The following is a 13412-nucleotide window of genomic DNA, read 5'->3' as shown; positions in this document are numbered from 1 at the left end:
TGCAGGGGTGTCCAGCCATTAACAATTTTTGCATGAATATCTGCTGCTTGAGCCACCAACTCATGGACAATATCTAAGTGTCCACTGTATGCTTCCCAATGAAGAGGGGTATATTCATTGTCATCCCTAGTATTCACATGAGTGGCCTTTATGGAAAGTAGTCACCACACTCTAGTAAGCCGATTATTTTCAGCAGCCCAAAGAAGAAATTTGCTTGGATCCTACTCCATTTTTTTTCTTGCAATTGATACGATTCCTCACTTTTTCATTTTGTTCCTCATCTTCATCAGAATTGCCTAACTAGAGACTTTCAGTGCCAGTGAGAATATTTCCCCAATAGTTTATAATGGTTGAACTTGTGAGAAAAATACAGTGAATTTTCTGCATCTGTTTATTTTCATGATGATTTATTTTCTCTTTTTCCATTTTTATTATTCCAAGTCATTCTAACTGGAAAGTAGGTAATTGATGGAGAGCAGAGGAAAGATGTTCGTCTGTATTCAAAGGTACAGACTGAAAATGAAGATCAGTGTTGTTTTTATGTGCAGCTTTTTCTAGGAATGAAAAAATAGAAAGTGGCTCAGTGGTGGAGTGCTTGCCTTACATGTATGAGTAACGGCAGGTCATGTCCACTTTGTAGCCTTGTCATTCAGACCCACTGTGCAAAGAAAAAGACATAATACCCCAGCCCTCTGAAGCTCACCACTTTTTGTGGTATCCTACTTTTTTTTCCTCCTGCAAACCCTCAGGGCCTAGGATCCCAGGATCGGCTATGGGTCCAGAGACTGCACCACAGCCTAGGGTGATGAAAGCTGAGTCAGAGTTGCCACAACCTGAGTTCAAGACGTGTGGTTGGCAAAAGAAAGAATAAATAAAAAATTCATTAATTATTTAACTAAATTAAAAAGAAATAAAGCTCTCTGGTTTGGAATTTCTGCCAGTTTCCTTCCTTAGCCTGGGATTTGAACTCAGGGTCTTGGTAAATCTGTAGCAATGTGAGGGAAGGTGCAGAGTTGCCACTATTTGAGTTCAAACCCTTTGCCAAGCCAAAAATAAAAAAAAAGTCACTGAGCTCGGCAGGGGGACTAGTTGTGGAGATGGGAGGGAAGGGATGGTAGGGAAAAAACAAAAGAGGAGGCAACAATGCTAAATAGGAAATGAACTCATTACCTTGCTCATGTAACTGTGATCCCTCTGTACAACATTTTTGCAATAAAAATGTACAAAAATGAAACAATGTAGTGCTCAGAGAAGCACTTTGGGGATAAGGTAAGGATGTCAAAAGCTGTACAAAATTCTACACTGCTTTTTTTAAATGTTCTGTATAGAACTGAATGAACATAACTGCTTTCATTTAAAAAATTAAGCCACTGTCTTGGAACTGGGGCCAGTATTTCTGTAATTGCTTTGATTTGATCTCACCTTCCAGGTAACTCTTTTGCACCATGGGTGAAGGTGAATCTTACTGTCTTTGAGGAAAACAAATTCAGGCTAGAGTTCTGAGGGCCCAAATGAACACCCTGCAATGGAAAAAATATTTCTATACATGTGTAATATATGATATATACTTACATATGTATGTTTATTACATATTATTATTTTTATTATTGATTTTGTATTTTATTTTTTATTTTATTCCTTTATTTATTGTTTATTGTATTTAGTATTATTATACACATAATATGTAGTACATGTTTTACATCTATTATAAAATGATTCACAATAATTTAGGACATTGACTCATTTTCATTTATACTTTATTAAGTGTTGAAACATGATACATAATTAAATGGAAGCATTTGTCACAGTCTTCACATGTTTAGAGTCTCTCCCACAGATGAGCTTTGTCTTCTTTATTTTTGGACACCTTCCTATAGGGATTTCTTTAGATGATTTATGATCAGAGGCCTTTTCTTGAGGATAGGCAAGTTGAGGGATAAAATTGTAAGGGTGGGGCAAGAAATGTGACTTAGTGGTAAGGAGCTCGCTCAGCATGCATGAATGCCATGGTTTGAATCCTCGGTGCCACATACACAGAAAAACTCAGAAGCTGTGGAGTGGTTCAAGTGGTAGAGCTCTATTCTTGAGAAAAAGAAGCTCAGAGAGAGTGCCCAGGCCCTAAGATCAAGCCCCAGGACTTTCAAAAATAATAGGTTAGATGCTAGTGGCTCACACCTGGAAAACTAGCTTCTCAGGAGACTGAGCACTGAAGACCACAATTCAAAGAAAGGCTAAGCAAGGAAAGCTTGTTAGACTCATCTTCAATGAATCACCAAAAGACACTGTGGCTCAAGTGGTACTGTTTGCTTTGAACTGAAGGGCTCAGGGACAGTGCCCAGGCTTGAGTTCAAGACACACAACTGGAAAAAAGTGAGGGTTAATTAAAGTACTTTTCCTATTTGCTAATTAAGAGAACATTCTCTGGAAAATGAACGCTGATGTATACCAGAATTGGAGTCAGAGCTCAAGGTTTAAGTTTAGTAGATCCATATGCCCAGTCTCTGAGACTCTAGCATTATAACCTTGTGTCCTACAGGGTTCTAAAAGGTCCAATGTTGAAAGGGTTAATATGCTTCCCAAGCCCTTTGTGACTTGTACTTACAATGTCATTACAGTTCTGAACCTAGCAGAGAATTAGTAGCTAACGCCCGTCACCCTAGCTTAGGTCTCAAGATCACGGTGAAGCCAGCCAGAGTAGGAAAGTATATGACACTCTGACTTCCATTTCTGAAAGGTCAGATATTCAAGAGCTTCCTGGGTTTCCCTTGGTGATGAGAGGTTACTTGTACTCTAATTGTTCTTAGAGTTCTCAAGCTATAGAAGCAGGAAAGAAACATTATTGACCCATCCTGGGTTCAAATGAAGTTCTCAGGATCCAAGCCCTAGCCCTGTTAGCAGGAAGAACTCCATTGTAACACTGTATTTGAAGGACAGAAAATAGTTGCAAAATCCAGGCTAGGTGAAGAGACCAAGGCCTGCAGGATTAGGAAGCAGAATGTACACACTCAACAGGGAAGTGAGCTGCAAAACCATTCATTCCAGACACAACCAGCAATGGGGGTGGGTGGGGCGGGGAGAACTTCAAACATTTGTTAGAGTTACACCAGGGTCAGGCTTTTCTCAGCCTCTTCACACAAGGATTGATTAACCTTCCTCCCTCAGGTGAAGGGAGCCTCAAGCTATCTTTAGGTTACCAATAGAGAGCCAGTTTAGTGTGTGAGTGTGTGTGTGTGTGGGGGGAGGAACAGAGTTGAAAACCCTGATCTCCGGTTGTAATGAGTGGGTTTTTCACTCTTCATCTGTCAGATTTGAAGGCCCTTCTTCTACCTCGGTGAGTCCATTCTCCTTCCCTTATTCTGCACATCATTATTGCTAATCCCCAGTCCAAGGAGAGGCAGGGCCATTTCTCTTCTCTCTCCAAGCACTTTATTTAGAACCTGGGTCTTCCCTCTTGGCTCTGGGGCCCTCAGCTGCCTGAAAAGTGGGAGAGAGACAGTCTTCCTGCTCTGTGGTTATGTGAATGCGATGCTGGTATCCTGGCACACTGCAGAAGGCCTCATGACTGCTAATTGTTCCCTTTTTCCCTCTTGATATCCACGACCAGATTCATCTATCATCTTTGTATCTATCTATCTATCTATCTATCTATCTATCTATCTATCTATCTATCTATCTATCTATCTATCTATCTATCTATCTATCTATCTATCTATCTATCTATCTATCCATCTATCTATCTATCTACCCACCCACCTACCTACCTACCTATTTATCTCTTTGGCAGTTCTTGGTTGAACTCAAGGCCTGGGCACTGTCTCTAGCACTCTACTACTTGAGCCACGGCACCAATTCTGGCTTTTTCTGTGTATGTGCTACTGAGGAATTGAACCCAGGGCTTCTTGCATGCTAGGCAATCACTCTCTCTCTAATTCACATTCCCAGCACCCTCATATTTTCTTAATGGTAGTTTTTACATAAGTAGGCTGCCATTTTTAGTCCCCAAGTTAATTTTTCTGAATACTGGTTACTTCTAAGAAACCTGATTTTGTCTTCCCCTGCTCGATTTGTGATTGTTCCTGTGTTGGCCTCATAATAAAATGTAAATAAACCCTGCTGAGAGCCTAAGTGTGTATCATATAAGGACACAGGCCTGGAACCCTGGAAGAGAAAAGTGATGGGCCTGAAATGAAGATTATGTTGCAGTATGTGAAACAGGCATCTCTGAAAAATAAATCAGTAAATAAAAGCAGAAGCATTGCATATGGTCTGTTTGTAATCAGGGAGGTAATACACACATAAGTAGGTAAGGCACTGATACATAACTTGGCCTTCTCTCTTTGAATTTTTTTTGTGGTCATCCCAGGGCTTAAACTCAGGACCCTATGCAATTCTGAGTTGTGTTACTCAAGGCTGAGGCTCTACCACCACCACAGCTCCACTTCCAGCCATCTGGTCGATAAAAATTGGACATAATTGCCTCCCAGGCTGTACTGCCTGCTCTGGCCAGTATCTCCTGCTTGGCTTTTTCTCTCAAAGCTGGAGCTCTACTCTCTGGGCCACTGCTTCACTTCTGGTTTTCTGGTGGTTTATTGGAGAAAAGAGGCTCACAGACCTCCTGCTCAGGCTGACTTTCGACGGCTATCTCCTGAGGAGGATTCAAGCAACTTTCCTCAGGATTCGCCGAGGAACCGCTCCACACAAACCTTTAGTCTAAATCTCGAGAGGTATTAGAGAAAAACAGAAACTAGAATATGCTTCTAGTGTGTTCTAGATACTTAAGGTTGGAAACACTCATAATTATTAGTTCATTTTACAGGCAAAAGGAGCACTGCAGACTGCATGAGGATCATTCCAGCTTTCGATCCACTCATCCTGAGACAGTAAATTTCCTGCAGCTCAATGCTAAGTGACCGAACTGGCATGTCCTGTGGACATTTGCTCCCAAATCCTGGAACACTCATTTCTCACTTTTGGCTGCAAACCTGTGACAAGAGGAGAAGATGAGGAGAGAAAATCATTCTCAGAGAAAGCAGCTATAAAGAACATTGGGTAGTTTACTTATAAATTCAAACCAATGGAATGACCCTGTTAAGAAGTCAGCTTGTCCAGAGTAAAAAATGAAGAAGGAAAGAGAGGGAAGTGACAATGGCTGCTGACTGTAATCTCAGCTCTGAGCAGGCTGAGATGTAGAGAACCTTAGTTTGAATCCAGCCAGTATTGGAAAGTCCATGACACTGTTATTTCTAAGTCATTTAAGGATACAGGTTGACCCGTTGCAACAATGAGAAGTACAAGTTGTCATGTCGAAAATGAACTTTACAAGTTTGGTGCATGGGTGGGGGGGAGAATTGGGAGGAGGGAGGCTGGGAAGGGATGTGAAGGGTAAACAAAGGAGGAGGCTGCAATGCTTGATAAGAAATGTACTCATTATCTTGCCCATGTAATTGTAACCCCTCTGTACAGTATGGTCACAAAAAATAAAAATTAAAATAAAAGAAAAAAGAGATCACAGAAAAGCCCAGATGTGGGGCTGGACTGAAGGTTAATGCAATACCATTGAGCAAAAGCAGCTCAGGGACAATGCTTAGGCTCATAATCCAACCCCAGGACCTGCCTCCGCAAAAAGGGCCTATACCTCCATGTCTTTGCATATGTATGGATGTATTACTTTAGGTGTAGCTCCAGAGTAGTTATAATGAACAGCACCAAACTAGGAAATTTGTTTTTAATACAATGATTTCATAGCATAGAGAGTGCTTTCAAAACAGTGCATGTTCAGGGACTCCCCTCACTGTTCCCAGTGTTGCCTGAGGGTTTCTCCCCACCCCATGCTGTGGGAAGAATTCTCACTCATTGTCTGAACAGGCAAACAAAAGGCCTCACTCCTGTACAGCTGTGTAACAAACAACTCCATCTGGGCCAATTAGTGAGGATGAGTGTGGGTAGGCTCTGAAGGCCAGGAGATAAAGGCCTCTTTGTACCCCAAGCTATCTCTCTCACCAGTTCTCTGTTTTGATAGGATGCCTTCATTTGTGTAACCTCCCTTGGCAGGCCAAGTTCCCTGCACTTATCCTGCCTTTGTGAAACTATATTCCGGTGTTCAGATACAGTGCCCAATATAACTCAGGAGTCCTTCTGCCAGAAAACAAGGACATTGAACCTAATGAAATGTTTATTTGCAGTCGATGATGGGCCTATGATGCCTCTCCTAGGTTTCTGGAACCTTGGGAAATCCAAGCACATATCGTATATCACAAAGCTTCCTGTCATCTAGGGCTGGTGAAGCTCAACATGTTTTGAAACATTTGACCTCTCCTAGTTGGGCCCTGGGTGGCTAGGTTTTGGGGTTGAACACAGGGCCTGGGTGCTGAACATGAGCTCAGTGCAGAAGCCCAGTGCTCTACCATTTGGTGTCACAGCTTCACTTCTGGTGTGTGTGTGTGTGTGTGTGTGTGTGTGTGTGTTTGTGTGTGTGTGTGTATGTGTTTGTGTGTGTGTGTGTGTGTGTGTGTGTGTGTGTGTGTCCCTGTGTTTGCATGCATACACCAGTCCTGGAGCTTGAACTCAGCACTGTACCTTGTTTTTCTTGAACAAGAATAGCTCTCTCCCACTTGAACCACAGAGCTACTTCAGGCTTTTTATAGTGAAGTGGTCCTGAGAAATCAAGCCCAGGGTTTCATACATGCAAAGCACTCTACCCCTAAGGCACATTCCCAGCCCTCTACTTCAGGTTTGTTAGTTTCTGCTTTTTTGTTGTTGTTGGTTGTAGATGATGTATCGGCCTGCGTGCTGTCCCTGAGCTCTTCAGCTCAAGTCCGGTGCTCTACCACTTGAGCCACGGAGCCGTTTCAGGTTTTCTGGTGGTCCATTGGAGCTAAGTGTCTCAAGGACTTTCCTGCCCAGGCTAGCTTTGAACCATGATCCTCAGATCTCATCCTCCTCAGTAGCTAAGATGACAGGCATGACCAAAACTACCAATCTTCCACTTCAGGTTTCTTAGTGGTCAATTGGACATAATAGTCTCAGAGGACCTTTTGTGTCTGGGATAGTTTGGAACCCAGATCCTCAGATCTCAGCTTCCTGAGAAGGGAGCTATCGACCCCTAGGTCATGGCACTCTGTAGCAAGGGGGTCCGTGGTTCCACATGGTGGAGTGGTAGCTATGCGCCCAAGAGGTAAGGGTCAGAGCCTAGGCACTGAGTTCAAGGTTCATGACTGAGCCAAAACAGAACAAAACCATTGTCTGCTGTAGACAACTCACTAGTCTTCAGTTATACATAATTTTTTCCCTGCCATGGAGACATATCTGATCTCAAAATTCTTGTCTACATAATCATCTCAGTGTGTAGCTCTTACAAGGACCCAATGAAAGATTGCATTTTGAGAAGGACACAGCACATGGCACTCTTCGCATGACTCAGCACACAGCATCCTGTGAAAGACTCAGAACACAGCACCCAATGCAGGACTCAGCACACTGCACCCTGTGAAAGACTCTGCACATAGCTCCCTGTGCAAGACTCATCACAGAACACCCTTTGAAGGACTCAGCACATAGCTCTATTCCACAAGCTGTCATTAGAATTAGGGAAATTTTAGAAATATACTGTGACATCATGAACATTGTGACATCACATGGCTAGATGTAATGACTGTTGTGTCACATTTTCACATCACAAATCTGTTCTGACTTCATCACATTTGTGCCAACAAATGCCTTTGGAATCCTCACAATCCCATTCTAAACTTATATACTCATTGTGAGTTAATGACAATTGAGGTCTGGAATGCCATTGTCACATCAGCAATCTACTGCAACATCACAAAGGTATTTTGAACTCATCACTATTATGACATCACCAACTAATTGTCACATAATACTCTTATGACATAATTTGACATCATATTGCAATTGTGATATTACTGTACCATCATGCTTTCACAAATCTATTATGCCCTAATCACATCTTAGAAAATTCATGGCCTTTGGGATATCAAGCTATTTCTATGAACGTGTATCATTGTGAACTTGTAGCAATTGAAATTTGAAATAAGATGTGATATTACAAATAACCTATTTTTATATCATTAACATTTTGAAAACTGAAACCTGTTAGGAATGTTAGCACTTTTGACAAAAAAACATGGCCTCTGTGTTATCACAGTTCATTTGTGTATGTCATCATGATTTCATTCTCATATCCTCACTATAAACTAATGGCAATTAAGATCTGACATGCCATTTTGACATTACAAACACTTTGTGACATCATCATCAATGTGACATCAGACTGTCGTTATGACACGATCAGCTCATGGTGACATCACCAAGCTACAGTGACACCATAGCATTATGACATCACATTGCCATTTTGCTGTAATAGACACACTGTGAATGTATATTCTGTGATTTGATAATATTTAAAATGTGGCATATCAGTTGATATCAGAAACACATTGTGACCTCATAACCATTGTAGCATTATAAACCCTGTGTGATATCATAACCAGTGTGATGTCACATTGTTATTATGACATCTTTAGCTTATTGTGACATCACAAAATGACAATGACATTATGGCATTTGCCTTTATGTCATTGTGACATCATAGTTACATTATGAATGCCTAATCTGTGATTTCATTGTATTTGAAATTTGGCATATGGTTGATATCAGAAACTCATTGTGATGTCATAACCATTGTCACATTAAAATCCCTTTGTGACATCAATTTGGCAAAGTGCCATCACAATGGCTATGTGATGCTACTATGGCACCGTCATATCACAATGGTCATGAACTCACAATGGGTTTCTGATATCAACCAACATGCCACATTAGAAATAGAATCAAATAACATAATAGGCAAACACAACGTGTATATGACATCAGAATGACAATGCGATGTTACAATGCTATAATGTCATTGTAGTTTCACATGTCAAAATGGGCTGATGGTGTCATAATGGCAACATGATGTCACAATTATGATAATGTCAGAAAAGATTTGTTATGTTTCAATGGTATGTATGATGTCAGTTGTCATTAGTTCCCCATGAGGATATGGATACAAAAAAAGTGCTGTGATGTCACAGAGGTCACGTGTGTTTTCAAATGTGGTAAGAGGTCATAATAGGTTTGTGATGGTACAATGTGATTCATAATGTCACAATGGAAATTAGATGTCACAATGGAAATGAGATGATTTATTGTGTTTTTGATGTCACAGTGGTGATGAGGTCACAATGGTTTTGTGATATCAGTGTATTTGTAATATCAGAATGATATATCCAATTTCAATTACTCATAATTCAATGTGAGAATACCAGGTGATAGAAGAAGCTTCATAGTATGAGGTCATAGCATTTGAAAACCCAATAGGACAGTGATTTCACAATGACAATGTGATGTCTCAACATCATGTTATAATAATGTTTTGAGGTCACAATTGGTGACGCCATAATGATGAGGGGTCACAATAGATTTGAAATGTCCCAAGGGGTTGGTGATGTCACAATGGCATGTAGGATCTCAATTGTCATTAATGCACCATGAGTATATGAGTTTGGGAAGGGATTCTGATGTGACCAAAGTATATGTAGTCACAAAGGTGAAGAACTAACAGGTCTGAGATGTCCAAAGTGACACAATGGTTATGATGTCCAGTGGTGTGATATCATGATGTTACACTGGATTTTAGATATCTCATGTCATATCTGAAATATGAGGTCGAACACAGATTTTCAACTCACAAAGGTCCTAAGATATCACAATGGCATGTCACAAAAATTATGAGGACAGGAGAGGTATTTGATGTCACAGTGAGTTAATGATATAACAAAGGCAATACGCTGTGACAAAGAGATTTGATGTCACAAAGGTTATGAGTTCACAATGGTTTCCTGATATCAACTCACATGGCACATTTGAAATTGAATGAAATCAAAGAATAAGCATTCAGAATGGGTCTATGACATCAAAATGACAATATGATGTAAAGGCAGCAATGTTAGATAGGATATGTACTCATTACCTTGCTCATGTAACTGCAATCCCTCTGTACACTATACTTACAATAAATAATACACAGAAGAAAAAAAAAGAAAAAATGGTATGGTGCATTGGGGTTTAGTGATGTCACAATGAGATGATAATGTCATGATGACAATGTGATTTCACAGTCATGATTATTGCTCAAAGTATTTGTGATGATACAATGCTATGTGTGATCACAATTTTCATTAGTTTACTATGAGGATATGGGTACACAAAGGGTCTGTGATGCCACAGAGGTCATGTGTTCAATAAAGGTGCTAAGAGTTCACAATAGCTTTGTGATGTCACAATGTGATTGTGAAGGCACAGCAGCAATGTGATGTCACAATGGGTTTGTGTTGTCACAGTGGTGATGAGGCCAAATGAGTTTGTGATGTCACTATGAGTTTGTAATATCACAATGACATGTGTAATTTCAATTTCTACTAGTTCACAATGAGGATAAAATTTCGAAGAAAGAAATTTAAGCTCAAAAGACCTTGAGTTTTTTTTTTTTTATCATAACTCGTGTTATATGTGAAAGATTAAAAATTAGAATTACATTTTACAATTGGAAATTGTAAATGGAAAGACTTGGAAAAAATTATATTGAAGTAAGCCAGGCCCAAAGAAACATACATCCCATGGTTTCCCTTATTTGTAACTAGTATATGTCTCAGACAAGCAGAAATGGTCAGATAAGTTGATGTTAGGTGAAATGAACACCAAGATAAGGATTCAAATGTTTTTTTCTTTCTTGTGATTGTTTCTAACATATTTATAAGATGATTTCTTTGTTGCTTTGTATGTCCCTCCCCCACCGTATAACCCCTGCTTTCATTGTATTTGATGTTGGTATGATTTGTGGAGGGGAAGGGAAAAAACAAATTGTTTAAATAGGGACACAGGTTGACCCATTGCAACAATGAGATGTACAAGACGTCATGTAGAAAAACAAACTTTTCGACTTTGGCCGGGAAGGAGGAGTAATGAGGGGGGAGGGGAGTGGGGGGAGATGAGAAGGTATGGGAAGGGGAAATAAAGGAGGAGGCAACAATGCTTGATAAGAAATGTATTCATTACCTTGCCCATGTAATTTTAACCCCTCTGTATGGTGTTTTCACAATAAAATAATAAAACTCAAAAAAAAAAAAAAAAAGAAAAGAAAAAGAAAAAAAAAGAGAAAAGAAAAGAAACTTAACCAAACCATTACAACTAAATAGAACAATTTGTACAGCCTTCCACAACTTCAAAGAGGTAGTGATACATACTTATCCTTTTGGTAATATCAAAGGCAGTTTCTTCCAAGTTGTTCTTCAGACCTGGTTTGATATAATGGTTCAACAGAAGGAGATCCAGTGTATCTTTGCTATCTATATTCCCAGCAGCAAGATGCAAGGGAGTCAAGAGGCATTTAGTTTGGGCATTGGTAACTGCATCATGATGAAGTAAGAAAGACGCCACACTGGTATTATTTCACGAGTAAGCACTGTGCAGGGGTGTCCAGCCATTAACAATTTTTGCATGAATATCTGCTGCTTGAGCCACCAACTCATGGACAATATCTAAGTGTCCACTGTATGCTTCCCAATGAAGAGGGGTATATTCATTGTCATCCCTAGTATTCACATGAGTGGCCTTTATGGAAAGTAGTCACCACACTCTAGTAAGCCGATTATTTTCAGCAGCCCAAAGAAGAAATTTGCTTGGATCCTACTCCATTTTTTTTCTTGCAATTGATACGATTCCTCACTTTTTCATTTTGTTCCTCATCTTCATCAGAATTGCCTAACTAGAGACTTTCAGTGCCAGTGAGAATATTTCCCCAATAGTTTATAATGGTTGAACTTGTGAGAAAAATACAGTGAATTTTCTGCATCTGTTTATTTTCATGATGATTTATTTTCTCTTTTTCCATTTTTATTATTCCAAGTCATTCTAACTGGAAAGTAGGTAATTGATGGAGAGCAGAGGAAAGATGTTCGTCTGTATTCAAAGGTACAGACTGAAAATGAAGATCAGTGTTGTTTTTATGTGCAGCTTTTTCTAGGAATGAAAAAATAGAAAGTGGCTCAGTGGTGGAGTGCTTGCCTTACATGTATGAGTAACGGCAGGTCATGTCCACTTTGTAGCCTTGTCATTCAGACCCACTGTGCAAAGAAAAAGACATAATACCCCAGCCCTCTGAAGCTCACCACTTTTTGTGGTATCCTACTTTTTTTTCCTCCTGCAAACCCTCAGGGCCTAGGATCCCAGGATCGGCTATGGGTCCAGAGACTGCACCACAGCCTAGGGTGATGAAAGCTGAGTCAGAGTTGCCACAACCTGAGTTCAAGACGTGTGGTTGGCAAAAGAAAGAATAAATAAAAAATTCATTAATTATTTAACTAAATTAAAAAGAAATAAAGCTCTCTGGTTTGGAATTTCTGCCAGTTTCCTTCCTTAGCCTGGGATTTGAACTCAGGGTCTTGGTAAATCTGTAGCAATGTGAGGGAAGGTGCAGAGTTGCCACTATTTGAGTTCAAACCCTTTGCCAAGCCAAAAATAAAAAAAAAGTCACTGAGCTCGGCAGGGGGACTAGTTGTGGAGATGGGAGGGAAGGGATGGTAGGGAAAAAACAAAAGAGGAGGCAACAATGCTAAATAGGAAATGAACTCATTACCTTGCTCATGTAACTGTGATCCCTCTGTACAACATTTTTGCAATAAAAATGTACAAAAATGAAACAATGTAGTGCTCAGAGAAGCACTTTGGGGATAAGGTAAGGATGTCAAAAGCTGTACAAAATTCTACACTGCTTTTTTTAAATGTTCTGTATAGAACTGAATGAACATAACTGCTTTCATTTAAAAAATTAAGCCACTGTCTTGGAACTGGGGCCAGTATTTCTGTAATTGCTTTGATTTGATCTCACCTTCCAGGTAACTCTTTTGCACCATGGGTGAAGGTGAATCTTACTGTCTTTGAGGAAAACAAATTCAGGCTAGAGTTCTGAGGGCCCAAATGAACACCCTGCAATGGAAAAAATATTTCTATACATGTGTAATATATGATATATACTTACATATGTATGTTTATTACATATTATTATTTTTATTATTGATTTTGTATTTTATTTTTTATTTTATTCCTTTATTTATTGTTTATTGTATTTAGTATTATTATACACATAATATGTAGTACATGTTTTACATCTATTATAAAATGATTCACAATAATTTAGGACATTGACTCATTTTCATTTATACTTTATTAAGTGTTGAAACATGATACATAATTAAATGGAAGCATTTGTCACAGTCTTCACATGTTTAGAGTCTCTCCCACAGATGAGCTTTGTCTTCTTTATTTTTGGACACCTTCCTATAGGGATTTCT

Source organism: Dipodomys merriami, unplaced genomic scaffold (genome assembly GCF_024711535.1).
Source record: "Dipodomys merriami isolate MVZ:Mamm:240054 unplaced genomic scaffold, mDipMer1.0.p SCAF_53, whole genome shotgun sequence".
Classification (NCBI taxonomy): Eukaryota; Metazoa; Chordata; class Mammalia; order Rodentia; family Heteromyidae; genus Dipodomys; species Dipodomys merriami.
This window is presented reverse-complemented; position numbering follows the sequence as displayed.